Source organism: Agelaius phoeniceus, chromosome 3 (assembly GCF_051311805.1).
Source record: "Agelaius phoeniceus isolate bAgePho1 chromosome 3, bAgePho1.hap1, whole genome shotgun sequence".
Taxonomy (NCBI): Eukaryota; Metazoa; Chordata; class Aves; order Passeriformes; family Icteridae; genus Agelaius; species Agelaius phoeniceus.
The window spans coordinates 11,895,889-11,923,379 of NC_135267.1; the positions used below are offsets into that span (position 1 = coordinate 11,895,889).

The window sequence follows — 27,491 nt, forward strand, 5'->3', positions numbered from 1 at the left end:
TGCTTTAAAAAGCTAAAAGGATGCCCAAGTATAGGGGTAGCTCACAATAAGGACACACATAAGGCCAAAACAAAGGACCAGCTGGCTGGAGTCCTGCTTCCACTATCCAGTAGTGTATGACAATACAGAAAAGAGCAAACGATCTGTGGCTGCTGCTTTCCCTTAGAATCTTGAGAAGGTATCTAATTTGGTGAAGGTTCCTGGCATATGCAAAGATAACTCTGAAGGGTGCTACCTATTGTGTTTAAATGAAAAGTCCTTTCAATTCAGACAGAAAGAAGATAGTCCTCAAGATTTCAGGTTTGCAAGGGTAGAGACATGGGTTCTGACAACCTGAATTCCACTTCAGGCTCTTGTTCAGTGGCTAATAGCCACTCATCTCTGAGGGTCTACCAGTGAGAAACAGAAAATGCTGGGCAGGAGAATCTCAATGGAATTTACACCACCTGAATCTGTACTCATGAAAAAGTTCTAATGCTTTTCATCAGCTTTCAGGAATCCTAAAAAGACATAAAACCCACAGTCAACAAAGCAGAAAATCAGTCATGAGCAAAGTGCATGATAGAATCATATTAACTCAGACTAAATACATGCCACACTTGCTAGAAGATCACTGCTCTTGGGGAGAGAATATCAGACAAAAAGTTTACTTCTGAGGCAAAAAAAGAAAGATAGTAACATCCTCAGCAATCTGTGTTTGTGATTTGTGGATTGCTGGAGGCAAAACACAATATTTTCAAGGAAAGGCACATTATTGTGACAATTTTATGATAAAAAATGGAGTAAAGAGAAACAGAACAAATAATAAATCTTGATTTTATTCCAAAACCTAAATCTCAGGCTCTATTTCTGTCACCAGTGCTAATAATTTGGTGGTCCTTGTTGAAGAAAGGTCACTGTTGTGGTTTCACTTAGAGAACAAAAAATATCATTGAGCAAACCTAAGGAGAACAGAGATAGAAAGAAAGGAGGAGTTTTTTTTCTTCAGTCAGGGAAGTGTGTACAGGTCAGTGGTGGAAAAGAAGCATTTTAACTTCTGGACATAAAGTGTTTCAGGGCTTCCAGCCACTAGTTTGAAAATAGAAGCACAGAGAAGGACCCTCAGTGGTTTATTCCTGAGGAGCTGATGTGCTGGATTGCTGTTTTCAAAGTTCAGTGAACAGCTTAGAGACTGTCTCACAGACAAATGAACAGCATCAGCCTGAGAAAGGGTCCTGGTGTGATGAAGCTGCCATTTGCACATGTGATTGCTTGTTGCATTCAATGAAACATCACTAACCAAATGGGAATTCCATGTTCCTCCTAACTGTGAGTACCATTTAATGAACTCAAATTAAATCCTACCTGCAGAAAAACCAATGCTATTTCTGGTTAATTCTTCTTATTTTACCTTCTTTTTCTTCCCACAGGTAGTACTGTGGTTTTATACTATTAATTGTTTGTTACAATTAAAAATTACCATTTATTTTCTTCAGATATCTGAGATACACTTTGTTTTGTCAACTTAAGACAGGGACTGAGAAAGTATTAAAGATGTTTTACACTTATTTGTAGTGCCCTGAAGTACTTTTCACTTGTTAATTAATGCTATGAAAGTAAAGGTTCAAAGTGTTGGTGGTTTCAAACAGTGATATGAGTTTCAAACACTCATAGAATAGAAAATTACCTTACATATAAAACCTCACTAATGTACGGAATACATACATTGTATTCTTATATTTCTACCATTTTTGAAATTTAGAGTTATTTTATGAATCTGTCCATGTTATCTGTGTGCCAAGTACAAAAATAGCAAGAGAAATTTTATATCCACTAAATGATATAAGGCTGATTTGATCCTTATATCAGAAATTTAACTTTTTTGGAGATTCACACTTCCAAATGAGTTTTTAACATTTCCAGAAAGTTTTGATTACTTTTTCTTCCCTATCAGCTGCTATTCAGCTGCTGCTACAGAAAAGAAGTCATGTACTGAGAATGTTAAGGGAATTACTAAATTATTGGTCCATAAGAAGAACTAAAGCTACTGAACACTGGCAATGCTGCTACTTGCTTGTTTACCATCTACTAAACTCTGCAATAATTACAAATTCTGGAAAGGCATTAGACACAGCTTGCAAAAGGAAAGGGGACTGAGAAGATAACATGTGCCTAGAATGCTGGCTACTATTCTAGAATATATCTAAGTCTTAATAAAGAGGCAATGGGCCATAAGAAAAAAGAATCTTCTTATATTTTACTTAACAGGTGATGCAAGAAAAACATATTCAGTTGTCTAATGTTCATGCTTAGGAAGACACTGATAAATTGCTGAACACTACAGTCCTGAGGGGAAAAAAAACCCCACATAGTTTCAGACTGAACCATAGATACAAATATCTTTGTGTAAAAGCAATGGATGAAAGAGATGTGTGTATACAGATCTCCCTGTGATAAAGATTTTAAAAAATTGAGATAATTCCTTTTAAATATTTTGATGAGACAAAAAAAGTAAACAAAGAAGTGAGACACCATTGTTAGAAATGCTGTATGAACACAGGAGAGAGCAATTTGATGAGTTCTGAGACAAAAACTGCAGATCACAAAATATTCAAAAATGTGCATAGCTAAGAATTTGTATATTCCTGTATGATATCAGAGAAAGAAACCCCTAATCAAAGGCTGAATCTCTTGTGGACTATGTGAATCCAGTTTGCTAGGGAGATTTATGAGAGGAAGAGCTTTATCTCTATAAAGATATCTCCTATTGAATTTCAGCAAGAGCACTGAAGTAAAACAGCCATCCGTTTGGAACAAGTGTATCAAGCTAAAGGAAGACAAGAAATAGGACAAAGATTGAATAATGGAGAAAATAACCCTCACAGGCTAGCATGCTGAAAGAGCATCAAAAATTCAGGAAGAAAAAGCACTGTGCTCTGGGCTATTGCAGAGACGAAAGAGGGAAACAAATCCAAATCAAATCCTAAACTGCAGGTAGCCCAGGGATAAGAAATTCTCTATGTACACTAAATGAAAATGTGGAGCTATGTAATGAACAGAGTGCATGTCTAGCAGATCTATATGTTCTCAGTGCACAGGCTTTGCTGTCAGCAATTCTTCTAACATATTTAAGACCAGTTTGGTGATCAGTTAGATTCTTGCTGGACAGCTCATCAAGCTGCAAGAGCCTCTCAGCAATAATGATAAGTGGTAGTATTAGCTTAAAAAATGTGATGAAGTAGTGTTGACATTTATTAATGTCTAGACAAATAAAGAAATCAATAATCTCATGTAAAAAAAAAACCCAAAACAACTAGATTTTGGGAAAACCTTCTCACACAATTGTCCTGAAAATAGAAATTTGTTCTAAAAATTTGGATGTCAGCTAACTTAAAATATGCTGAAGCTTGTTTTTTAGAGATAAAAATAAAAGAATAATTAATAATGAAACATTTTATGCTTGCTATGGAAAGAAATACTTGGATGATATGATACATTCATGTTTCAGTAGTAATAGACTTCATGATTCTGCTCTTCTATTGTAATTTTTCATATAGCTGCTGCTGCTGACTACCATTTAAGTGAAAACTCATAATGTGTTTATCCTTCCACTCCTTGCAAAGAAGTGTTCTTAAAGCATCTGGCTAAATTCCCTGTACAGTTAAGGTAGAGAAGTGGGTGCCTAAGAGATCTCTCTGAAGAGAGATCTTGATGACTGTAGTTTAGGCACAGAATTAAGGTAGACAATAACTTCTGAAAGCCTTCAGAAACACCTACTGCTTTCCATTCAGTGGTTATTGTGCTAGGGCACTGAAACAGAATCACTAGTTATCTAAAACTGAGGTTCAAATGACAGGCTTCAATTGGCTTGCCTAAACTGAAGGCTAGATCTCTAGTTTCATGAAAACAGCTGGAAAGTGTAGGAAAGTACCTTGCATGTGTAAAACCTGAAGCAAAGTCACCTCTAGGAGCATATCCATTGGAGCCACCAGCCAATCCAGGTGGATAGGGTCTTGAATTTCTAGCTGGAGTTAGTATTTTTTTTTCTTTTTGTTTTTTTTTTTTGCACATCAGAAGTCTAAGATGTAGCTTAAAAGTCCATGAGAATCTAGGCTTTCTTAGTGCCAGAGGCTACGTTTCATTTTGCTGGAAGTGTTGAAGGCTTGTTCCCATGCAATCTCATCAAAGATGGGATTGTTTCCAAAAATCAGTAAAAATACAACTCCTTAGCACCAACGCAACATTAGGAAGCAGGCATTCTTTATTTATCTGGATGCACAAGGGGATATGTTCTCCAAAACATCATGCATACCAAGTACAGAAAAAGTTTTTGTTTTTATACTATATTTTACATACATATTCATTGATTTTCCTGGAATAAACATACATTTGATGATAATTTCCCCAAAATTTTCAACATTTATTCTCTCCCATTTTCACATGAATTCTTCTGTTCTGAGGGTCTCTTTCATGGCTCCTGGTGGTTGGTGACCCCAAAGTCATACTTGGCTGCTTGGTGCACTGGTGAAAATTTGGCATAACTGAAGTGGTTATTTTCCATTCTTCTCCTTGGTTAATGCTTAACATGATCCCACAGAATAAGCATTGTGTGGTTCCATAGGCCAGTGGTTTCTGAAGAATAAGCATTGTGTTAACCCAGCAGGTGTGCAGACAGTTCATCTGGCAACAAGAACACAGAAGCAAATGCTACTAAGAAAGCATAGAAAATTTTTGGGCTGAAACATTATTTCTCTTGAAGGTATTAAATGCTCACTTGAAGACAGTGATGGAAATTGAATTCACTTTTACCCCTCTATTGATATAATTACAAATGTAAGACTTTTTCCCAATCTGAATAACTCATTTTTTCTGTTCAGTTTGAGACATCTTTAGTAATTATTATTATTCAGAAACACACAGTCTGAAAGAGTCATCTGCATTCTGAGCAGGGCCTGCATCCATCCTCAGCTGTAGTAGTGAACTCAGTGGGAATCCTAAGCCCTGCTCACAGCTTCTGTGGCCACAGAATAGTCCCTCTTTCAGTACTACTTATATTATGCTTCATACATATTTTAGTGTAATGTATCCTGCCTGAATGGACTCAGTTTGCTGAGCAATTTACCAACCATGATGGTGTTTCATCACCGTTATTTAGCCTTCCACTCATCTTTGCATCAGTTGATACAATTTTATCAGCAGTAGGTTTTTACTATTTCCATATCACTGAAGAAGATACTGATTAGTGCCAGCTGTATTGTCATGCCCTACCAAATTTCCATAGAAAACAGTCATAGGGCAGTATTTTTAAAGATCTTTCTCATTGGATTATACCAGTATGTTGGAATTAAAAGTCATTCATATATAAGTGCTGATTTTGATAAGTATTACAGAGAGGTTTCTCAGATTCAGGTATATGTAATAAAAACTAAAGAATTGCATTCCAGAGTATTGATAAATCCTCTTTGTAGTAATTGGGAGAGTCTAAGTGCAGATTTATCTCTTTTATTCAGGCTAAAAATTGGATTTCAACCCAAATTACCCATATCCCAAATGTAATCTCTTACCTTACTGTAGTCAGTCTTAAAATGGTTTCAATATCTGTTTCTTGTTTTATGCATAGACTTAAATATTCTCTGAGGGAGAAGGACAATATGCTCTGTCGTGAGATGTTTTAATTTTGTAACAATTTTTACCACAAAATGCTAATGCTTTTTGCATTGCATTGTATTTGTCATGGACAGGAAACCCTTTCCTAGTCTGTTTTAGAAGAAGTGCTAAGAAATGTTCTCCACTGGGTTTTGAAGGTTTATTAGTTGGATGATTAATTCATTACTCATAAATACAGCTAATTTTTAAATTGGTATTTCAGAAGTCAATGCTTAGCTATTCAATTATACTTGTGCAGTTATCTTCATCAATCAAACCTGTAATTTCAACAAAAATGAAATGTTATTTGTTTGACAAGGCCTATTTTCATTCTAGCCACACCAAGGGACATTAAGTATACTCTTATCATTTAATTCTCTCTTACCTCTCTCTCGTTCCAACTTTTTCATAACAGCAAAGGCAAGAGGCATGATTAAGAAATGATGAGCTACTTTATTAGATCAAATAAGAAATGTGATGCAATAAAGGGTGAAATTGCTTAGAACAGAATGCTGTGTAAGGAAAGAGACATGATTCTTTCATGGTCTCATCCACATTTTCAAAAATAATAAGAAAGAACCCCCAAACAAACAAAGCCCCACAAGAAGCAGGAAAAAGATCCTGTAAAGTATATTCATTTTTGGGAAAGAAATCTGGTGTTCAAAAAGCAACTGCATAGGAAAAGTATCAAAGAGCATAAAAAGACCTCTCTTCTTGAATTTTCATTTTGGACTGATTAGAAGATTATCTTTCTTTGCCTTTGTTGTTAAGTGGTGATAAAGCATAAAGCAACACCTCAGTGACCCTTGGTTCTCCACATGCCCTCAATTTTATTATGCTTTGATATGTAATAGTTCTTTGCTGATGTGATTCTGTGTAGCTCACATAATTGGGTTGCTCAGATGAATTAGGTGCTTTCAATCAATTTGTAATCTAGCCTGAAATAGATGACTCCTGTTACAGAGTTATCAAACACAAGAATACTTCAGTGACATTGCCTGACATCCTGCCATCTGACTCTTTAAAATAGTCCAGCCATTAATGCCTGTCCTGCCTTTCTGAGGCAGTGCCTTGTCTAAAGTCTCTACACAACCAAAGAATCAAAGGGAAAAGGTTCTGTCATTCTTTAGAACTATTTAGCATTCTCCTGCACTAGTCTAAAATCATAAACTTGCACCATACCAGGAGGTGGACAAGAAAATTCTGGTTTGTTTCTTTCAGCTAGACGAGGCCTTCTTCTACACAACATACATTTTCTATAAAACCATGTTTTTTATGTTGATGATTTAAAAAAAATAATCCATTAGGGATGCCTAATCACTTTTGTCAAATTTGGAATGGTAGCTTCAGTTCAAAATTAACCTGGGTCTCCTGTCAGTGAAATTTCATAACATCTGTGCATTAGGTGGTTAGAGCCCTCCCTCCAGGCATTCTGTAATCTATGTTGCCCAGATGGATTTTAACTCCCATGGTGCCTTATAGTAGCCTTTGATTGAAACACATGAGGAATTACGAGTGTCAGTGCGCTGTGAAAGATGAACTCCTCACACTGAGCACTGCTTATGAAGTAGATTATGAACTGGAGATGGTACAGCTCCTGTGAGACCATGTGGGATGACAGATAATCCAATTTAATGTCAAACTGACTCATAACACAATATTTAGCTATTTGTGAATCAGGGATTTTATGAACTTTTTGATGAGAAAAAAATCCTCAATATTTTGACATTAATTTGGAAGAAGAAATTGCTTTGCTAAGGGATTAGAAATTCAAACTTTTGCTTATATTATTTTTGCAGTATAATGTGATACTTCAAGGCTACAAAACCCTACTGAAAAGGCAACCTGAGTCACAGTCTACCTTAGATCGTCTTATTCCTGCCTTCTCCATCATCCCACTAAATGTTTTTTTAACATTGTACTCTTCCTACTTAAAGGATGAATTTTGCAGACATTACGAGTTATGCCTTCCTTCCTTTCCTTCCTTTTACAAAAAAAAAGTCTTTGGTCAGTGAAAGTAACACAACCATATTTGAAACATTGTTAAGGGGAACTACCAGTCTAGGTGGAGAATATAGTTTTTTCCCAATTTCAAAGATAAGATGGTCTAAATTTCATCTAAAACTACTACATCCCACTTGCTTCCTAACTAATAACTCAATGGGAAACTAGGCTTCTGTGGGAATTCCCAATTCAAATGATAAATGAGCTGCGGCTTACAGAAAAAAAATAAATTAATACAACATAATCACAGAGAAGGGGTCCAAAAGTCTAAAGAGCTTTGCTGCAAGATAATGACTGTCAAAATAGTGATAACTCATGCTGTCAACAAATAGCATTAACAGCTCCTGTTTAATGAATAGTGACTTGAGCTGGAGTGTGACATTCTAGAGATTAAAAAGCTTAACACCTGCACAGTCTACAGTTCTGCTTTTGTGAGTGGACTGTAATTTGCAGTTTTGACTTCTGGGTCAGTACTTAAGCTAAAAGGAACAAAGATTTCTAACAATGGTAGCTTTCTATAGTTTGGCATAAGAAAAGGAAAAAAACCCTTCCTTTAGCATGAACCTGCCATTGAGGCTTCACTCAAAAATTTCAAGTATTAAAAAAAGAAGTTGTTTTTTCATTGGGAAATTGGAGCATTTAGATTTTCCCCTAATTTTATTGTAAAAAAGTAGAAATTAGCTAATTCCATCATCTAGCAAATGTAAAGCTTCATGGTTCCTGAGAGTATTATATATATTTAGATATTTCTATCCAGATTCCACACAGAAAATGCTTAGTTGTCAGCTGCTCTTGGCTGCCCTCACAAGAAACCACATAATCTCTGTGGCCAATTTTAACTGAATTTGACAGACAGATTAAGATGTGAAACATATACCCTACAGTTGTTGTAAAACAGAAAGATACAAAGTGAACAGAGTAGTTTTCCAGTAAAGGAAAGGGAAAAGCCACAGATGAATTTTATTAAAGACATCAAAGGATCTATATGGGACAAATATGTAGGAATGAACTGCAGGAAAATCCTTTATCAGAATTCATGTTTTCAGAACATGTTGGGTCATCCAAGGACAGCCAAAGACTCATGGGAAACCATCAGGCTCATACCTCCCCTTTCTGGCTTCAGGTTTGCCTTGACATGGACAGACGTGGAAATGTTTTATTCAGGCTTCTAGGACAACACTCAGGAATTTTCTCTATGGTTTTCCTAGTTGTTTTTGCAACTCTCCAGGGCCAAGGAGTGAGGCAGGAAATGCTGTGTATCGTGGTCAGTGGCTGGGTATTACTGGGGGAAGGAACAAGGGAAGGAGCTGGGGGTCTGCATGGCAAAAGCATCGCTCTGCAAGAGGTCCCTGTGGTTACAGACAAATTCTTCCATGCCTATAATTTTAAAAGGCTGATTAAACTTGAAACTTTTCACACTAGGTGCCTGAGAGGATGACACTTGCTCAGCAGCTGCTGCCTCAGGCACTGAGAGTTGAGCTCCCAAGGCTCATTGTAAAAGCATCAAGGTATTTTATCCCATCTAAATTGTCCTATCTATTATCTTTTCACACTACACATTTCTATGGTTGTGGGTATATCTCTCCTGGATGAAGAAACACAGATGGAAACAGAGTTGAGACTAAAGCTCCCCTGAAAATAAAAAAAACAGTTTGAGACCATATTCTTGTTTTGGGAAAAAAACAAAAACAAAAACAAAAAAACAACAAACTAACCAACTACCATGTGAATCCCTGCATATCATGTTCTGCCAGTCTCCTGTCTGTATCTTCCCAAATGGAAAGCAAGTTGAATTAGGCTTCCCTCTGTGGTATTTTATGTAAAGCATTTGGGACTCCATCTAATAAGAAGCTCCTTTTAGTGGGGGCTGAGAGCATTCACCACCTTAGTGAATCAGATCTCTGGTTCTGCTACCACCTTTTACTCTGGAAAAATGCAAGAGTAAAATTGTTTAATAATCTGTTATTTTAGGCCTGTTCTAATGGAAGTCTTGAAAATTAAAAAAGAATCTAAGTTTTTTATTAAATTTGAACCTATTCTCACATTTTAACCTGAGTAACAAAACTGGGATTTTGTCACACAGTACCACTTTTTTTTCACTTTGGATTTACATTAAGAAAACAATAGAGCTCAGACTGGACAATATTTGAGCTACTTCTACTGATTCTGTGTTTTCTGTAAAAGGTGAGAAGAAGTTCTCACATAAGAGACATATTTATTTAACAGTATGAAAATTACCTGCACATGGTCAGACAGCATCTGCCCTCTCAAGTACATAATATTCTGAGGCACATAGAGCAGCCTTATAAATGATTCTGGGTGCTACATTCTTTTACATTCCAATCCCTTGATGGGATATGTAAGGTCCTGCACCTGGGGAGGAATAGCTCCATGCCCCAGTGTATGCTGGCAGCTGACCAGATGGAGATCAGCTCTCCAGGGAAGTGATAAGGATCCTGCATAACAGCTCCAACATGAGACAGGAATGTGTCCTTGTACCCAGGAGGGCCAACAGCCTCCTCACTGCCAGCAGAAGGAGGGAGGAAATCCTTCCCCTCTACTTAGCTCTGGAGTGCTGCGTCCAGGTGTGCTTCCACAGGGCCAGAGACAGGCAGGAGAGAGTCCACAAAGATGATTAAGATTGCCAGATCTTTCCAATGGGGGCTGGTCAGCCTCAGGGAAGGGATGTATCTGGGCAATGTGTGTGAATACCTGGTGGGATAATGTTAGAAATCAAAGCCACTCTGTGGTGCTCAGAGGCACTGGGGCACAAACTGAAACACAGGTGTGTCACTGTCATATTTTCTGAAAAATCCCTTCACCAGGATTTCTTCTCCTGGGAAGCTGAGAAGCCTCAGAGAAAAATGAAAACAATAATGATCTGATTGCTTCTCCTGTGTTTTGCTGTTTTGGAATGTCGTTGGAGATTGTTTATCCAACATGTGAATTGTTTTTACTTAATGACCAATCACGGTCCAGCTGTGTCAGGACTCTGGAAGCAGTCACGAGTTTTTCATTAGTATCTTGTTAAGCCATCTGTAAGTATCCTTTCTCTATTCTTTAGTATAGTTTTAGTATAGCATAATATAATATAATATAATAATAAATTAGCCTTCTAAGAACATGGAGTCAGATTCATCATTTCTTTCCTGCCATGGGGGACCCTGAAAATACCACATAGGTGGTTCTATGTAAATATAAGGAAAATATCTTTCACATTATGTCTGGGAGAGGCTGGCAATCAAAGCATACAGCTCCTTCATCCAGACCTGGTCACAATGAAGATAGAGCACAAAGGAGCTATTAGCTACTGCAAGGGCTTCTTAAAGAAATATCTTGGTTGTACAGGAAAAGAATGAGATACCCCTGAAAAAAATCTGTGATGGAAAGTAATTATTCTATGACCATGATCAATGGACATGAATACTGCTTAGCATAATTGCTTGGGTAGGGAATATTGCCCTTGCATGTTGGGCATCCTTCTTCTCTGTTGCATTTAGCTGTATTTGAACATGCTCATGGGAGGTGTCTCCTCCAGGATTTAGACTGGCCATAGTAAGATGTCAGGGTCCCATCTTCTGACTGCAGTTGTGTAGTTCCCATGTTTGCCTCTGGTGCTACTGGTGCTTGGGAAGTTGTAAGGGTTAGGGAGACAGCAGATTGGGGAATCAGGGGTGCTGCAACTTCCTGATTTAAATCAGCTAGAACTGCACATGAATACAATGCCCTAACCCTTTAAAGTCATGTTCAGTTGTATGTCAGTCTGAACAATAAAATTTGACAGCAATAAAGACTGAGCAGGCAGGAAAGCTGACACATGATGTAAAGCCAGTCACAGTCCTTCTTTTAAACTCTCATTGCATGTGGGTATGAGGAATAAACCAAGTATTATTTTCCTTCAGCTGCCTCTGACCTCTCCCTGCCTTTCTGCTGAGGCTTTTCCCATCCCTAGTTCTCTCACAGCACCTCTATACTTCACAACTAAGCCATGCTTGCTTTTATATAAAAATGAACTGTAATGCAATGCAACATACAATTTTATTTCTAACCTCTGAGATAAATTACTCACAAATATTGAGTTGTTTTTTGGCATTGTTTGATTAGTACAAAGAGGAAACATTAAGTCTTAAAAGAAGTAAGCAGTGAACTCACATGTATATCTTCAGTTACTTTTATATTGTAACTTGTGTATCTTCATAAAATAAAACCTCACTTTCTCTAGAGTAGGATGAACTTGAATTTTACTGTAGAGTCCTTGGTTTTTGCAGAATTCATGTGCTGAATTTCGCATTGCAGAGGCAGGCCAAGATAAACAAAGGTTTTGTTACCATGAAAAGAAAGGCTATAATCTCTTGTCTCTTTTCTTATGCACTCCAACTAAATCATCACAATCCCTGCTTCACAGTAAGGGAAATTAGTTCTATTTTGCCGGTGACAGAAGTTTCCCTCATAAGAATAGAGTCACAATTTCCGATGGATTTCTTCTTTGTTTTGACATCTAATATGGGATGAATTGCATTTCAGTGGAAATGGGAAATGTCTCCTCTACTTACCTTGTCCTCATCCCAACCCTCATGCATGTCAGAAGTGAATATCTTTGAACTTTTGCCTCTTTGGTAGAAACTGGGCTCTGTTGAGATTTTTTCAAGGGTAGGTACACAGATGAACACGAAGAGATGAGATCACAGAAGCCTCTTCCTCTGAAAATGAAGCTGAGAGATGGATGAACCTTGATGCAAAGGAAAAGCCCACTCTTAGATACTGATCATTAAGAGTGAAATAATCCTAATGGCAATGTGATAATTACCATGAGAGCCTTGAGAGGAAGGAATTCATAGTACTTCCCTAAAGAGGAGAAGTCTGAAGATGGGCAACTCCTGGTCGTGAAACATTCTGTGAGTAAACGTCAAATGAGAAAGTGGCTGAAATAATTTCCTTCATTCTTTGGTAGAATTTCACAGGAAGACAAAATGTAGTGAGAGAGACTTCTGAGGCTGGATCTCTCCCACTCTTTGTTTCCTGTGAAGGAAAATGACACTTTATTTACAGTCTTGTCAAATCACTTCAGATTACCTATATATCTGAGTGTATATGCTTTTGGTGTAAGAGATTCTTTCCCACTCATGTCAATATATGCACATGCACAGTCTTACATATCAATGTGTGGTAGGTGTTTGTATGCCAGATATTGTCAGTGACAGATTGCTATTAAAGACTGACAAAGCAAAATGATGATGAAGAGCAACAAAGAATATGTTGGCTCATTCTCTTTTTTAAGCTAAAGATGTTTTGTGAATTTTCAGTTTGCCTTTTTATTGAATTTTTCATTAGTAATAACACTAAGTTCAATGCAGTGTTTGGGTATATATTTAATGAGCTATCCTAGTGATATTCTCACTACAGTGTCAGGCATGAAATGGAAATACAGATCCTTATTTCTTATGATATGCCCAACCATGTGCAATTAGCATTGAAAAAACAAATTTGATTTGCCATTTATGATCACAGGAAACTGAATCCTTTTAGATTAGATATTCGCCTCAAGTTGCCTTCATCTAGATTCTCTTAAGTTTTCTTAGAACAGGTCTTCAGATACTTAAACAGATGAGTATTTGTAACTCCAGGGAGATAAAAGTCAAATTTTAACGCTTCATAATGTAATTGTTTAATATAAACTAGAAAGATTTACTTACCATCTTAAATACAAGGTTAACAGACATTATTCTTCATATGGAATCAGTAGCACTACTGAGACACTGTATCATGACTTCTCTGAAGTTGTAATGAAACTATGGGATAGATCTCATGAGCTGTTCCTGACAGATAGCCATCATCTGGAAATTTGCCAGAGCTTTTTACTGTTTACTTACCTGATGGACTTCAGCTTTCAGTTTCCTTCACTTTGGAGCACAATTCCTCTGAAATAATGGACTAATGGAAGCTGAGGATCTATTCCTGCTTCTAGCAATTTTTGAAATGTTCTTTCCCTTGAGGAGAACAAAGAATAATTTAAAATACATCTAAATAATTTTGTGTGTGTGTGTGTGTGTGTGTGCTTTTGTGGTCTGTTAAGTGTATTGAATCCTTCTCAGACTGATGTCAGCTTGTGCCTTTAAACTTAGAAGTCCCAGTTTTGTACATATAGTGAAAGAAATCCTGTTCCTGTATTTTGAGTCTGCTTTGCATTGTGAACCAAAATTTGGTAAATGGCTACAATCTGGTGATTTGTTTAAGGAGTGCATTCCTTATTTTAACGGAAATGCTACATTAGACCTGAAGGAGAAAAGATAAAATTCTGAGCAGATTCTCTAGTTTTTTTCATCTCCAGATTACCTCTCTTCAAGCTTCGGAAATGCCATTGAAGTGCACCCAGAAAACTGATGCTTGAGTAGGGATAATGCAATCTCTGAGATCTCTTGTGCTGCTCAGACAATGCTAGGCTGAAAAGCAGTTCCCTTTGTTGTAAATATCTCCAGCAGACAAACCAATTAGAAACACAGAGGGAAGCAGAAATACTTAATAATGATGCAATCAGGAAAAGAGACACAAGTGATGTTAATTCCTTGCTAAAGGTCAGAAATGCTGCCACCTTTGAACCTTTTAGCTCCTACTTCAAACTTAAAAAGTGGAGAGTTGTTCACAAAGGCCCTCAGAGGGTTTTAAATTCTCTGAGTCTCCTGAAGCTCTTGCTGAACTCCAGAGACAGAGGAAGATAAGGTGTCATCCTGCTTGCTTGGCATGGCCAGACCTGCAATCCAGCAGGGTGGGTTGATTTGCAGACAGAGTGACTAACTTATCTTTTCCATGCTATGCAATTTCTCTGAGTCAGAATGAACTTTAACAGTTTGGCCGTGAAAAAAGGCAAAGATTTGGGCCAGCTGCTTCCACTGGGGGGGTGGCTCACCTTTACTCATCTGCAACCTGTGAGTTTATTAGTGTATCCAAATATAACCAGTGAACCTCCGTGACAGATGGTGAATCATGTCTTATTTCCAGTGCATGAAAAGGCTTTTCAAAATACTGTTGACTTTAGTAAGTGAAACATAATAACAAGGATTTTCTGAAGTCTGATGCTATGTTTGGATTCATTGAAAATTCATTATCTGAGTAAAAATCTAGAATTATTGTGCCATTAAAAAAGACATTGCAAGCTTGCTTTAGAACGATGTATAGTTTATGATGTTGAAACTGCTACCACAGAGAAATCACAATGATTTGCCTTGAAGATGATTTATGAATCATGACTCTAGAAAAAACAATTTCTCTCACATAGCTTGTTGAAAGTCAGTTCTCTTGGCATTTGGTTTCATGATGAAGGGTATCTCCTAGTCCTCAAAATTTTAATCTGGAATCTCCTAAACAGTAGCCCTTTGATTTAATAATAGATTAAATATTCCCATTGTTACTTATGCTGTCTTTCAGCTCATCTTTTTTTCCAGATGATGTTTGAGCAACATTACCAAAACATGGTAATGCACAATGCCCCAGATAAGATGTCAATCGCTGCGGGGAGCTTAAGTTACATATCTAAGCATGATTGTGATTTCGGGAATGCAGTAAATAAATGTAAATGCAAATGCCTTGCAGCATTTTCTCACCCCCTGATAAAAAGTTGCATTTGCGCAATAAGAACAATACACACAGACTGAGCCCATAGCAGATATTCAAACCACAAGGCACAAGTTATATAGAGCTACTATAGTTTTATTATGTCTTTTCTTCATTCATATAACATGTGGGATAATGCTCATCATTGTAATCCCTCATACTGTAACAGCAGCCTGCTAAATTTGAACACCAGTGAGAACAGAGAACAACTGCACATTCTTGCCCTTCCCTCACTTCTTTTCCAGCTGCAGGTGGGAGGATCTTTCTCTTGGACATGGAGAAATTGCTTGATGAGATTTAGAGTATTTTTCTTCAACAGAACTACTTATTTGTCTGAGACACTGAGATACTTTCATGAACTGGTGATATGTGAAGTTTGAAAGAAGCACAGAAAACATTAAGTATTGTTGTATTTAAATAAAGCAATTCAGGGAAAAAATGTAGTTGAATGGATGCAAAGCTATTCAGCCCCTCTCTCTGTCCTACATCCAAAATACAAAATTTGCATTCTAGCAATGATCTTGGAAATCTCATTACATTGCAGAGCAAGAAATCCTAGCAGAATCAGAGCACATTGAACATTGTATATAAGATGTGAAGCATCCAAGAAATCCTCCTGAATTCCTGCACTCCTTTCCTGTAGAACTACATCTATGCAAGGTGTCAAGATACTGAGGAAGGGATGAGATCTGACCTAAGGCACTTGTGTGCTGCTATTAGTAAACAAGAAGTAATGACAGAATATGTACAGACTTTCATGGATTACAGTGTAATTACACTAAGCAGATATAAAAGTAATTAACTGGTAAACTGCTGTGCTGTTTGGAAGACAGAAAAACCATATATTTATCTCATAATCACACAGATACCACATGAAAATTAATTGCCATGTAATTATACGATCAGCATTTGCCATGTTCAAACAGTATTTGTGCCCCTTTAATTTGAAGTGCCACTTCATTTTAAAATATTAAATTACTAAACTCCCTGTGACTGTGATCTAAATCTAGAGAAGTAATCGCTGTGTGTGCTAAAGCATGTAAGAAAAAAAGTCACTGAATGCTGAATGACCCAGTTCACTTTCCACATGCAGAAGGAAAAAAATTAATTCTGGCTGATGGAATTTCAGAGTGTCCCTCTTTTGGATTATTTTTTCATGTGCTCTTTAAAATATTTCTGTTTTGACAGACCTAGAGGTTTAATCTAGCCTAGCTCAAGACAGCAATTAAGTGTATGCTCAAACCCAGCTAATCTGCTTGAAGACAGGAGGTTTAGAATATACTTTAAGGTCAGGGCAGGATTCAGTGCTGTGTTGCACAGAAGTAAGTCATGGCTCTGAGCTTATGGTTTTTTAGAGGTAGTGCAGTGATTTTCAGCATTATTGGCAAAATTTAATATGCTGCTCTAAAAAGACAATTCAGGTTTTGACTGACCCTGGGTTACTCCTGCCAGAGCAGCATGAGAACCAGAAGAACCAGATAGAGGTGGATGAGGAGTCAAGGAAAAAGTCCTGGGGAAACCATCGTGCTGTTGCAATTGAGACAAGAGGCAAAGGGTTAGGGTTAGGGTTTGAAGATTTTATGGAGGTTGGAGCACCATAAGCAGTGGCCTTCACCTCTCAGCCTCTCCTGGATGGCAGCAGCAAAGAAAGCTGATTTTTTTCAGGGCTCTGGAGTAGCTGTGGTGAGCAGTGAGTCATATCCAGCTCACTCTCAGCAGTGTGCTGCCTGGGACATCTGTCTGCTTGGGGTCTGGGGTCTGCTCTGTTTGCATGAAATGAGATATTTTTGCCTCACATTGGAACAGTGCAGTTCTTTCTGTGTGATGTCCTGGGCAGTGGCCTGTTACCCTGCCCTAGCATTGGAAAGCAGAGGTTGCTTTTTGGATTGAGAGGGAAAACTAGGCTCTGTTATTTTCTAGTGTCACTATCATCTAGTTGCTGTGGGAATGTGTTTATTGTAAGAATATCTGCCTTATGGTGATTTCTTAGACCATCAGCTATCATTCATATTTTCAAGTTGATAATGAATGATCTTTTATCTACACTTCAGGTGATAAGACACAAGGACTTTACCTGCCCTCAAAAAAAACCTTGGAAGTTAGTACAGTAGCAGCACAGAGCAAATAATTGATTTGGATCAAGTAAAAACTAATGAATTAAAGTGGAAAAGTCTGCAACAATATTATCCTTGAAACTTTATAAGACTTCATCCCACTCACTGTTTTCATACCTAGTTCAAGTGGCAGGTTCCATTAGTTCTTGTCATTTATTAACATTTGTATATTGCTCTGTACAGGTGAAATTTTGATGACTTCACACAATGCAAGGCGGCAGAGAATGAGGAGGGTGCCTTTCCTGAATCCTGAAGCAAAAATGCAAAGATTCATCTCTGATTGATTATTCCTTCAAGGCAAGCTTGTTCCTCACCTCTCTTCAAAATCTGCATCATCCAGAGCTACTGGAGGGCAAATGTAAGAGGTACAGAAAATCCACACCAGGATCTGTTTGATATGGTTGACTACTCCCAATCTCTATTGATCTTTGGGAGCTGAAATTCCAGGTCTTGATCTGAAATCTGCTCCTTTCAGTAACTTCAAAATCAAAGGCTAGAGTGCACTGTCTTTTTCCAGAGCCAGCTAGAAGCAGTATTATCCCTGAAGCTCCATGAGGATATAGTTCACTTAACATTTTGCTATTTTAACTTATATTTTTCTTTATTGTCTCTTTTTCTTGGACATATCTTTTGACCATTTTTTTCTAGTTTGGTTGTAGATTATAGAAATGTGAATGGTATTATTCATAATTCTTTAAGGAGCTTATGAAGACATCTATTCAAACACATGGATGGGTCATAATTTTTGTGCTGACAGCATGAAAGGAGGTACAGTGCTGGGCAAGAAAGCTAAACTTTGTATAGATATTCATGGTTTCATATTTTTAAAAAAAGGAAGAATGAAAGACATCCCACACACCACCAAGAAATTCTGAGTATATAAATACAGAGTGTCTTTTACCCTCTACTTTTTTAACTCAGAGTCTTGCAATCTCTGCATTCAATGCTTTCCTGTCAAGTGAGATTAATTTTTCATGCTGGCAACTAATGAGCATGGAAGATCAAATCCTTAAATAAAATCAATAACTTTACTCGAGTTGGACCAAAATTAATTGATTTTGCTTACTACTTGTGGTCCCAAACTCTCCTAGCTCTCAGTGGGGGATTTGTCTAAATAAGGCTTGTTGTGTGTCCTCCTTTGTCTTTTCACCATGTAAATTATTTTCTGCTCTGAAATTCTAAGTTAAGAAGCCACTAATTTCTTCTGCCTTTCTACATTGGACGAAAGAATACTGTATTTAAAAAACCAAAATGCTGCTCATTAATCATCAATAGACTGAGAAAACTGCTTCTAATTAGCTCTAACCATGAGCAATGAGCAGGATAGAAAGAATTCTTTAGAATGACATTGTGGTTTTTAAATATAAACACTTGTTTACTCAAAAAGTACTTTGGGATTTATCAGAATGACAGTTTCTTTAGGTGTTCTAAAAGCTGGGAAATTATTTGTTTGCTTTGTTCTATTTCTCACAAGCTGATAAAGGGATAGAAGCTGTCCACAGTTTTTTTTTTGTTTTTTATTTTGAGTGGAGTTTTAGAGGACTGTATGAAATATTCAGATAGGGTGGTCATATTTGTCCTCTAGTTGTACTAATAGAAATCCAAAGAGATTGCCAATGAGGAGTTATGGTAGATTTACATCATTACGAAGACCAGAACTGAGTGTATGATGGTGCATCTGTATTTTTACATCTAGGGAAGGGCATTTATTAAATGGTGTACAGTATGAACCAGAATATTCACATACTGATAATGAACTAAAAGATGTGGAGCTACCTTTAAGTCTTTTTGCAGTTTATCGCAGTTAAGCTCAGTTGTGTATCTTTGAATATATAAAAAATGAAGAATTTTGAATCACCTATCCCATTTTCAAAATACCAGTTCAAAATGTGTCATGGTTTAATGGAGCCAACAACCAAGTCCCCACAGCTGCTCTCTCACTTCTCTCCCAGTGGGATGGGAGCAAAGTCAGAAGAGTAAAAGCAAGAGAACTTGGGGTTGAGATAAAGACAGCTTAACAGCTAAAGCAAAAGCTGCACATTCAAGCGAATCAAAACAGGGAATTCATTCATCACTTTGCATGGGCAGGCAGCTGTTCAGCCATCTCCAGGAAAGCAAGACTCCATCACTTATAACAGCTACTTGGGAAGGCAAATGCCATCACTCTGGACGTCACACCCTTCTTCCTTTTTCCTTTTTCAGCTTTATATTCTGAGCATGACACCCTATGGTACTCTCTGCTACCTGCTATGAAGGAAATTGACTCTACTCCAGGCAAAATGAGCACAAAATGAAATTTGATTAAGCATGTAGATTGAGATAAGAGAAAAATTAAGAGAGGCATATATTTTGGTATTCTTTATTGATCAAATCCATACTTGTGAAGGTGAAACAATCTGATATGATCTGTTATTTATAAGTCAAAATGACCATACTATATGGAATTGATGTGGGATGCTGAAAGCCCTTGCTGGAACTCAGCCTTATAAAAGTGAACAGCAGGAAGAGGTGTGTTTTTCCAGGATCTTATCAGCTTTCTTTGCAAACAACACTTTTCTTGAAGTTCTTCTGCCTAAGTCACTAATACCTGGTAGGGCACCTACATAAATTGACAGGATGTCCACATGATGCTGTATTTTACACATTACTGTGTATCTCTGAAATCAGAACATTTAATCCCATAATTCTTAATATTAAGATTGAAAAACTTTGGTTACTGTCTTTTGAAATGCAAAATGAGAATTATATTCCCAGTTTTGCTTGGTTTCTATTTTCTCCTCTAGACTTTCTGAGCATAGGATAGGAACTGTGGGTCATAAAAATACCATCTGCTGAGACAAAGACACAGACTACATAATTTCTGAGAAGGTGGTACAGCTGCCAGTGCTTCCACTATGTAATGTGTTGCAATTAAGGATATGTGGTTGAAAATGCTATATACCCTTCTGGCGTTTTTTCCACAGAAAGGATAAGAGACAACTTTCACTTACAATTACAGGCATTTTTCACTTAAAATTGTTTTGAAGACTTCTGTTTCTGGAGCTGAAAGACATCAGAATTCATATGCATTCATGATATGTTCCTGACACTGATTTTATGAAACCCTGTTCTGATGCTTCTTAAAACTTTAAACAAAAACACAGCAGCAAAATTACATCACACAGGAAGGTAATATTAATACTAGAGAAATATTTATATATACAGTGACATTCAGGATGGTATTGTTACTGAAGATTGTGCTCTAATTTGTCACAGCATCTTCAGATAGTTATTAGCCTAATAATCATGGTAAGGACTGTATCTGCAAAGCACTTTGACACTCAAATCTTTGTCTTTGTGGGACATATGGCTCCACAGAAAGGAAATGCAAGACATTTTTTTGGCACAATGGAAGGAGTCAGTGTGAAACTGAACCCTTCATCTCCAAACACTTCATAAACAAAACCAGACACTGTAAATATCACTACCCCCATTTCAATAGATGAGGAGAATATAATTTACTTTCACACTGTCATGAGTCATTCCAAGCAATTTCAGGACTGCTCAGTTTCAATTTCTTTGCTTTTGTCAAAAATAACACAGTGATGAACAGACTGCTATTACAGCCTCTTGTCCATAATTATTTCAAGCTACAGTCTATTTACATTGGACAATGTGTGTTGGTATAGAAAAAACCTGTGAAGGTAGGACAGCACATGTCTTATGTGGTATTCATGCACATGTAAATGAATAAGATGTGTAAGAGCCAAATTAAAAAGTTTGATATAATACATCTTCTATTACTGTTTTATTTTTGGGTTGGGGTTTAGTTTTTTGCTTGTGTTTTTACTTGGTTTTTTTTTTTTAGGTTTTTTTTTTTCATATCAGTAAAAAATTACAGTAACACAAAGTTGCTCTTGAAAAATCTGTGATTTTACTTGCTTTATACCAGGCCACTTCTTTGCCATTATTCATTGGGTAATTTCCAAAAGTTGAGTTGGGCTTATTCTCCTTTATTGGGATTTATTAAGATCAAACTCCTTTTTTTTTTTTAAAGAATTTGGGTCTATTTGAGAAGAATGTTTACTGCAATAACAAGATGACTTGTGTATTTGGAGTGGAAAGACAAATGGATAAAAAAGCCTGGCATACCTGTTGAACACAGTTAAGTATTTTTCTGGGTAAGTGGAGTGCTTCATAAGGGAGAGAAGCTGAGGGTGATTTCATTCAGCATAGTTAGAATTAATGACAGGTTCCCTTTAAAACACCAGATCTCTGCTGGCAGTTCTGGCTTCCTTCTGGGTCTCAAGTTCCTTTTTACAAAGGCACAATTCCTGTCATGGCTCGATAAGGAAAGTTTTAAGAACATGACTACTTGACATGGCATCAAATTATGGGATTTTTATTCTTTGAAAGGGTTTTTCTTACATCTAGATCAGAAAAAAAGTGTGTAAGGAGACCGCAGGGTAGCATGATGAGGTCTAAAGGTTTTAGCAACATTAATGTTTGAATCCCACATAAGTAATCAGACTAAAAGTCAATCACTCAGGTCACACTGAGTTAAAATACACAGTCAGAGAAGCAAAAGCTTCAAAGATTTTTAGGAGTTCTAAGAAGACTTGTGGTTACCACTTGTATAGCTATCTTCACATTCAAGCCGTGCAAACTGAAAATTCAAAAAGAAACTGCAAAAAGACAAAAATAAAAAAAAGTCCAAAAGCAACATTTATACTTTCAGACATATAATAATCTTGGATGTTTCATCAAGGAAGTTTTAACTGCAGTAACCTTGCATGTGTATGTGAGGGACAGGAAATGTGATTTACTGTAACCAGTGAAGAATTCACTGAATGTTTAGATTTAAACATTATGGTAATAATATTTTTTTCCTGCCAGTACAATACAGTTGCTTTCAAGTAGAAGGCTTTAAAGTTATGTGATGGAATTCCACTAAAATCTTGAACCACATCAGAAGTATATTCTATACATATGATGCATATAAAATATGCCATTAGTATTATATATATAATTAATATTTTATATGAAATATTCCATTAATACTGCAGCAGAAGTCTTGCAAGACAGGTTTCACCTCTATAGAGAAATCTCTATAGAGAAATGTATAGCCAGTTGTAAGAGAGTCTGCAGTAGCCCTTCACTCTTTTATTCTGGAGATGTCATAGCAAAATAGGAATACCTGATAAGAATATAGGGTTTACATGTTAACCTACAGTCAAACACAGAAGCTGATATAGCTGGCAAGATCATGTGACAATCTCTCTACCCAATCCACTGGCCTAAGTCAGTGGGGTCCAGAGCCTCAAGGTCCATGCAGACACTAAATAAATCTGTGCCATATTTCAAAACTCATTCTGCCTCTTGAGATACCTCCTGCAAAAGCACTGCAATAATGTTCCCCTAGGTTAGCAATATGATAAACGCAGATGTGGACATCAGCCTGGTAATGTAGAGACAGGCATTGTACTCAGATGGAATAATACAAAGTAGGCAGTGATTTTGATTTTGTTTTTGTGGAAAAACTTGTCTGCAGTGTAAGTTCTGCATTTGCATGTGTGAGACTCTGTACAACAGCTATAGCCCCAAGCTTGAGCTCCAAGTAGGATTTTAAAATATCAGTAAAAGCCTGCAGCCTGAAATCCTGGCTAATAGTGTCAGACCATAAATATTTATGAACATATACTTTTGCAGAGATGTTTTTGTACTTTTACAGAAGCTTGTTTCACCTGTACTCTAAGTCAACAACATACTCACCAACTTTAAACTGAAAGCACCATGCCTGGAGTAATACAGTAAGCCTTGCCCAGAGCAAAGTGCTGCCTAAGGAAGCTATGGGAATTCTGAATGAGACCTTGCATGCATTCTGCCAGCTCCAAGTACAAGCAGAACAAGCTCAGGGCTGGCTGAAAAAGATTTGGTAGATCCTGAAAATAAGCAGATTACAAGCTCTTCACTGAAAACTTAAATAATGGCTAACTTCCCAGTTTTGAGAGCAAGGGTGAGACCAAACTCTGAGCAGCAGTAGCCTTAAGCTATTATTTTCATTTAATTGTGGAGTGCTTGTATGTTGGCCCAGTGCTGCATCTTAGAAGGTGAATAGAGCATGGGTGTACCTGAGGGTGCTGTTCATGGTTTGGTCTCAGCTGCTGACTCTGCCCCGTGCAGCTGCTCCCTCACTCCCCCATGGTGAAACGGGGGACAGAATTGGAAGAAAACTCATGAGCTGAGATAAAAACAGTTTAACAGGTAAAGCAAAAGCCATGCACAAAAGCAAAGAAAACAAGGAATTAATTCAGCATTTTCCATTGACAGGCAGGTGTTCAGCCATCCCCAGGGAAGCAGGGCTCCATCAAGCATAAGAGTGACTTGGAAAGACAAACACCATCATTCCAAATGTCCCCTACCCTTTCCTTTTCCCCCCAGATTTATAAGCTGAGCATGACACCATATGGATATGGATATGGCTGTGGTCAGCTGGGGTCAGCTGTCTTAGCTGTGTGCATTCCCAACTTCCCGTGCCTCCTCACTGGTGGGGTGGGGTGGGGTGAAAAGCAGAAAATGCCTTCACTATGGGCAAGCACTGCTCAGCAGTAACGAAAGCATTCCTGTATTATCAACACTGCTTCCAGCACAAATTCAAAATATAGGCCCATACTAGCTACTATAAGGAAAATTAACTTCATTCCAGTCAAAACCTGCTCACCAGAGTGGTGAAGAGTCTTTGGTTTAACTAGCATAATTTTTCAAATATTTGCAAGTTTTTACAAAACCCAATTTTTTTTTAGTGTGGAAGGTCTTTGGGGCAGTAACAATATAGTTACAGTTAGTAATATAGTAATATTACTATATTACTAACTAATAATACAGTTAGCAATATAGTAACAGTAACAATAACAATAAGTCTTTGTGTGCATATTCAATGTATATATTAGTTCTTATTCTTAGATGCTCCAGGAGGAAAATGGTGAATGCATTAGAATAACAGAGGGGAAGTCAAACATAGACACTGGAGGCAGAAGTCACAATATTTTTAAGAGTGTAAGGTGGAGGTAAAACTAACTTCCTGATCTAAATTCTGATAGTCCGTTGTTTGTTTTTCAGTGTTCATTCTTGCATCATTTATCAAATATTCTTTCTGCAGGCAGAAAGCATGTGGGAAGAGATCCTGAAATCCTTGTTTTCTAGCCAAGAAAACTGTGAGAGAAATCAGTTATTCCTGAGTGGATTCAGACCAGCAAACCATGCTTGTTATCTGTTCTTTTCCCCAAATTCTACAGGATATTGGCCTGCTGAATGCAGATTTCAGGCACTACAAGGTCCTGCTGTGCAGAGAAGTGCAGCAGAGGGTTTTGACCCTCATCTCTTCACTCCTCCCTCCACATTAGTGCAGGGCAGTGCATGGTAGGGCAAGGCAGAGTCTGTGTGACTGTGCTGCAGATTTGGCATCTCCCAAGGATTGAATTCTCATTCCCTGAGTCTGAAGATTCAGACTGCTGTGCTCCTGGGGCAGTAAAACTGCACGCTGCTGGCTATTCAGGGCTCACAATAAATTGACAGTCTCACCCTCAAAAATGTTGGATTTTCTCAAAGTGAGAGAAGTACTGCTGGAGAAAAGAGAGACACATTTCAAAGTCCTGCAAATAGCTTAGCTCTGTTAAACTTGGTGGAACTTGACCGCTAACATCAATTCGGGATTTTGATATTTTGGCAGAAATAATCCTTGAAGTTTCAGCCATAGTGAGTTCATCATTACTGTTATTTTCTCTCCAAATTTCACGGCAGGGAGAAAAGAAATGGCTGTGAAATCTTGTTAGCTATCTGAAAACCATCTGTATTTTCTTAATGAATGCTGCGCTCCTCTTGGAACCATGAAATATGCAATATTGTATGTTGACTCTAAACCAAATTGTGCAGAATTGAAACTTTGCATATACACTGAACTTTCCTTTATTTAACAGATTCTCCTGTGAAATCTACCGACGTGATATTAATCATTTAGCAGCTGCTACAAGAAGGAGCTCTCAGAAGCTTTGACTTAATGTCTTGCACTGGAGTAATTACTAGGCTACAGGAGCTTGATTCTATGCAGGGAGAAATTCTGAATTTTGGCTCATTACTTTTTATGAAGGCTATGTCCTTTAGTGTAAACTTGTAAGCAGCCTGTCTATACTACAGCTATAAAACACAAAGATGGGGGAGGAAGTATTATTATATGTGCAGCCTACCAGAAATCCTTTAAAATCCTTTGAGGAAACCTTCAAATAGTACCAAATGTTAATACAGAATAGCAGTAAAATATTCAGCTCAGTTTCAAAAAAGAAGATGGATATTTCATAAGTGTCCCAGAAGACCTATGAAATGTCAAAGCTTATAAGCCATTAAGTATTAGGCTGCTTTGATTCTGAATTCAGAATTGGTGTGCTTTAATCTTTGCATTATCATTAACACAATTATGCAATACATTGAGGTTTCACAGAACATTTTAAAAACCAAAATAGCATGAAATGTGGTTGGGGGATAAGAGACAGGCTGTGCCAGAGAATCTCCTCTTCTCTCACCAAAATAGTTCACACTTCATTATATGAATATTGTGAGATCTGGGACAGGTTCACAGCTCCTCAGAGCCACGCACATCCAAGCCACAGCCCCACTCCCTGTTGGCAAAGGAGACAGGCATGAATCACATTTATACCAGGCCTGACCCTGGTTTCCTCTAAAAAAAGGTTTGTACTACTGAGGTGAAGACCCATGGTGCATTTTCCCACATTCTCCAGTTTGGACAATGAAGGATCAAGGCTGAGAAAGTGGCCACAAACATACCTGCACTGTGAGCTAGATGGCCAGGGAAACAAAGAACTTATTATAAGTCCAATTAAATTCTTTGCTGTATGTACCTAACACTCGCTTGACCTCGTCCACTCATTACTTGAAGAAATGGGATAGAATAATTTGACTTTATAATCTATAAATTGCTGAGTTTATAAGAAACCACCAGCTATAAATCATGTGTGGGAAAGAAAAACTTATCTAAAATAAGTATTGTAATAAAAACTGTCAGGGACCATTAACTTCAGGCATTGTTACTGCTCTGTGAACGTTGCAATTAGGCATCTGCTTAACTTTGAAACATTAAATAGTCACAGATTAAATGAACTAACTGTTTACATATTCAACACTGATTGTAAACTGTTTGCAAAACCACCACCACAGTGGAGACTGTAGACAGCTGCTTTTGACTATTGTTTTTTCTTATGTAATTAAATGAAACTTTTCCTATTCATTTGTATTCCTGCACATGGGACCATGTCTTGAAGGAAATGCCACATTTGCATCTACATAAGTGGAAGGTATGGAGATTAGGACATCCTACAATACCTCTGTGTAACAGGACATTTAATTCTTGAAGAAACCTTACCTTTGAACTTGGAGAAGCTGAGGTCCAGCTGAGGAAGCTCCACAGGGATGTTCCTGTATTAAAGCATCACAAAGAATGAAAAAGAAAATGAGCCACAGGTTCCCTGCTTAACTATTTGACACTGATGGTCAATAAAGCAGTAAAAAAATCTGTGGCAAGAACTCTTTTGCTGCCTAGCAGATCCTTCTCATTTTCCTTCTCCCGACTGTTTAGTCTTGAAGTTCTCCTTCTGAGAAGGAGAATGTTCTCTCACAGAATAAAGTGCACAAAAATCAGACAGAAATCCCTGCCACATAGGACAAAACCCACAGCATTTCAGAAAAGAACACAATGGCATTTTTGAGGACAAAAGAGTGACCTTTTTGCTAGGGTATGAAAACATTACTTGATGGGAGGAGTGGGCAAGAGGAATCTGCAAATGTTTTTTGGCTAGCAGAAAGGTTATGTGAGAATATGCACTTTAGGGCTCTGGTCCTGCCTCATCTCAGTGCCCATTGTGTCTAGGCACAAGGACTGACAGCACACCTGGACCCCAAACCCTGAAGCTTGGAGGTCCAATCTCATGCTGGCTCTAATTCAGAGCAGGGCCTGTCCAGTGCTTTTCCTGCTGCTGGTCGTACAGCCCACGGTGGCTGCAGAAGAGGAGGTGCCTCAGTGCAGCTTTGGCAGGTGTGTTTGTCTCCATGGTGACTTCACCTGAAAAGAAAACTGCTGCATTAGACAGAAAT

The 27,491-nt window shown here is 37.6% G+C and overlaps 1 long non-coding RNA gene across 1 annotated transcript; it reads right to left on the minus strand.

Moving 5' to 3' along the window:
* Positions 1-4,241: 4,241 nt before the first annotated feature.
* LOC143693680 (uncharacterized) lies at positions 4,242-26,804 on the minus strand. Its single transcript, XR_013181614.1, has 3 exons — positions 26,764-26,804; positions 12,183-12,648; positions 4,242-4,659 (listed from the first exon to the last, which is right to left on the minus strand). It is a non-coding gene; the product is annotated as an uncharacterized LOC143693680 (long non-coding RNA).
* Positions 26,805-27,491: the final 687 nt, after the last annotated feature.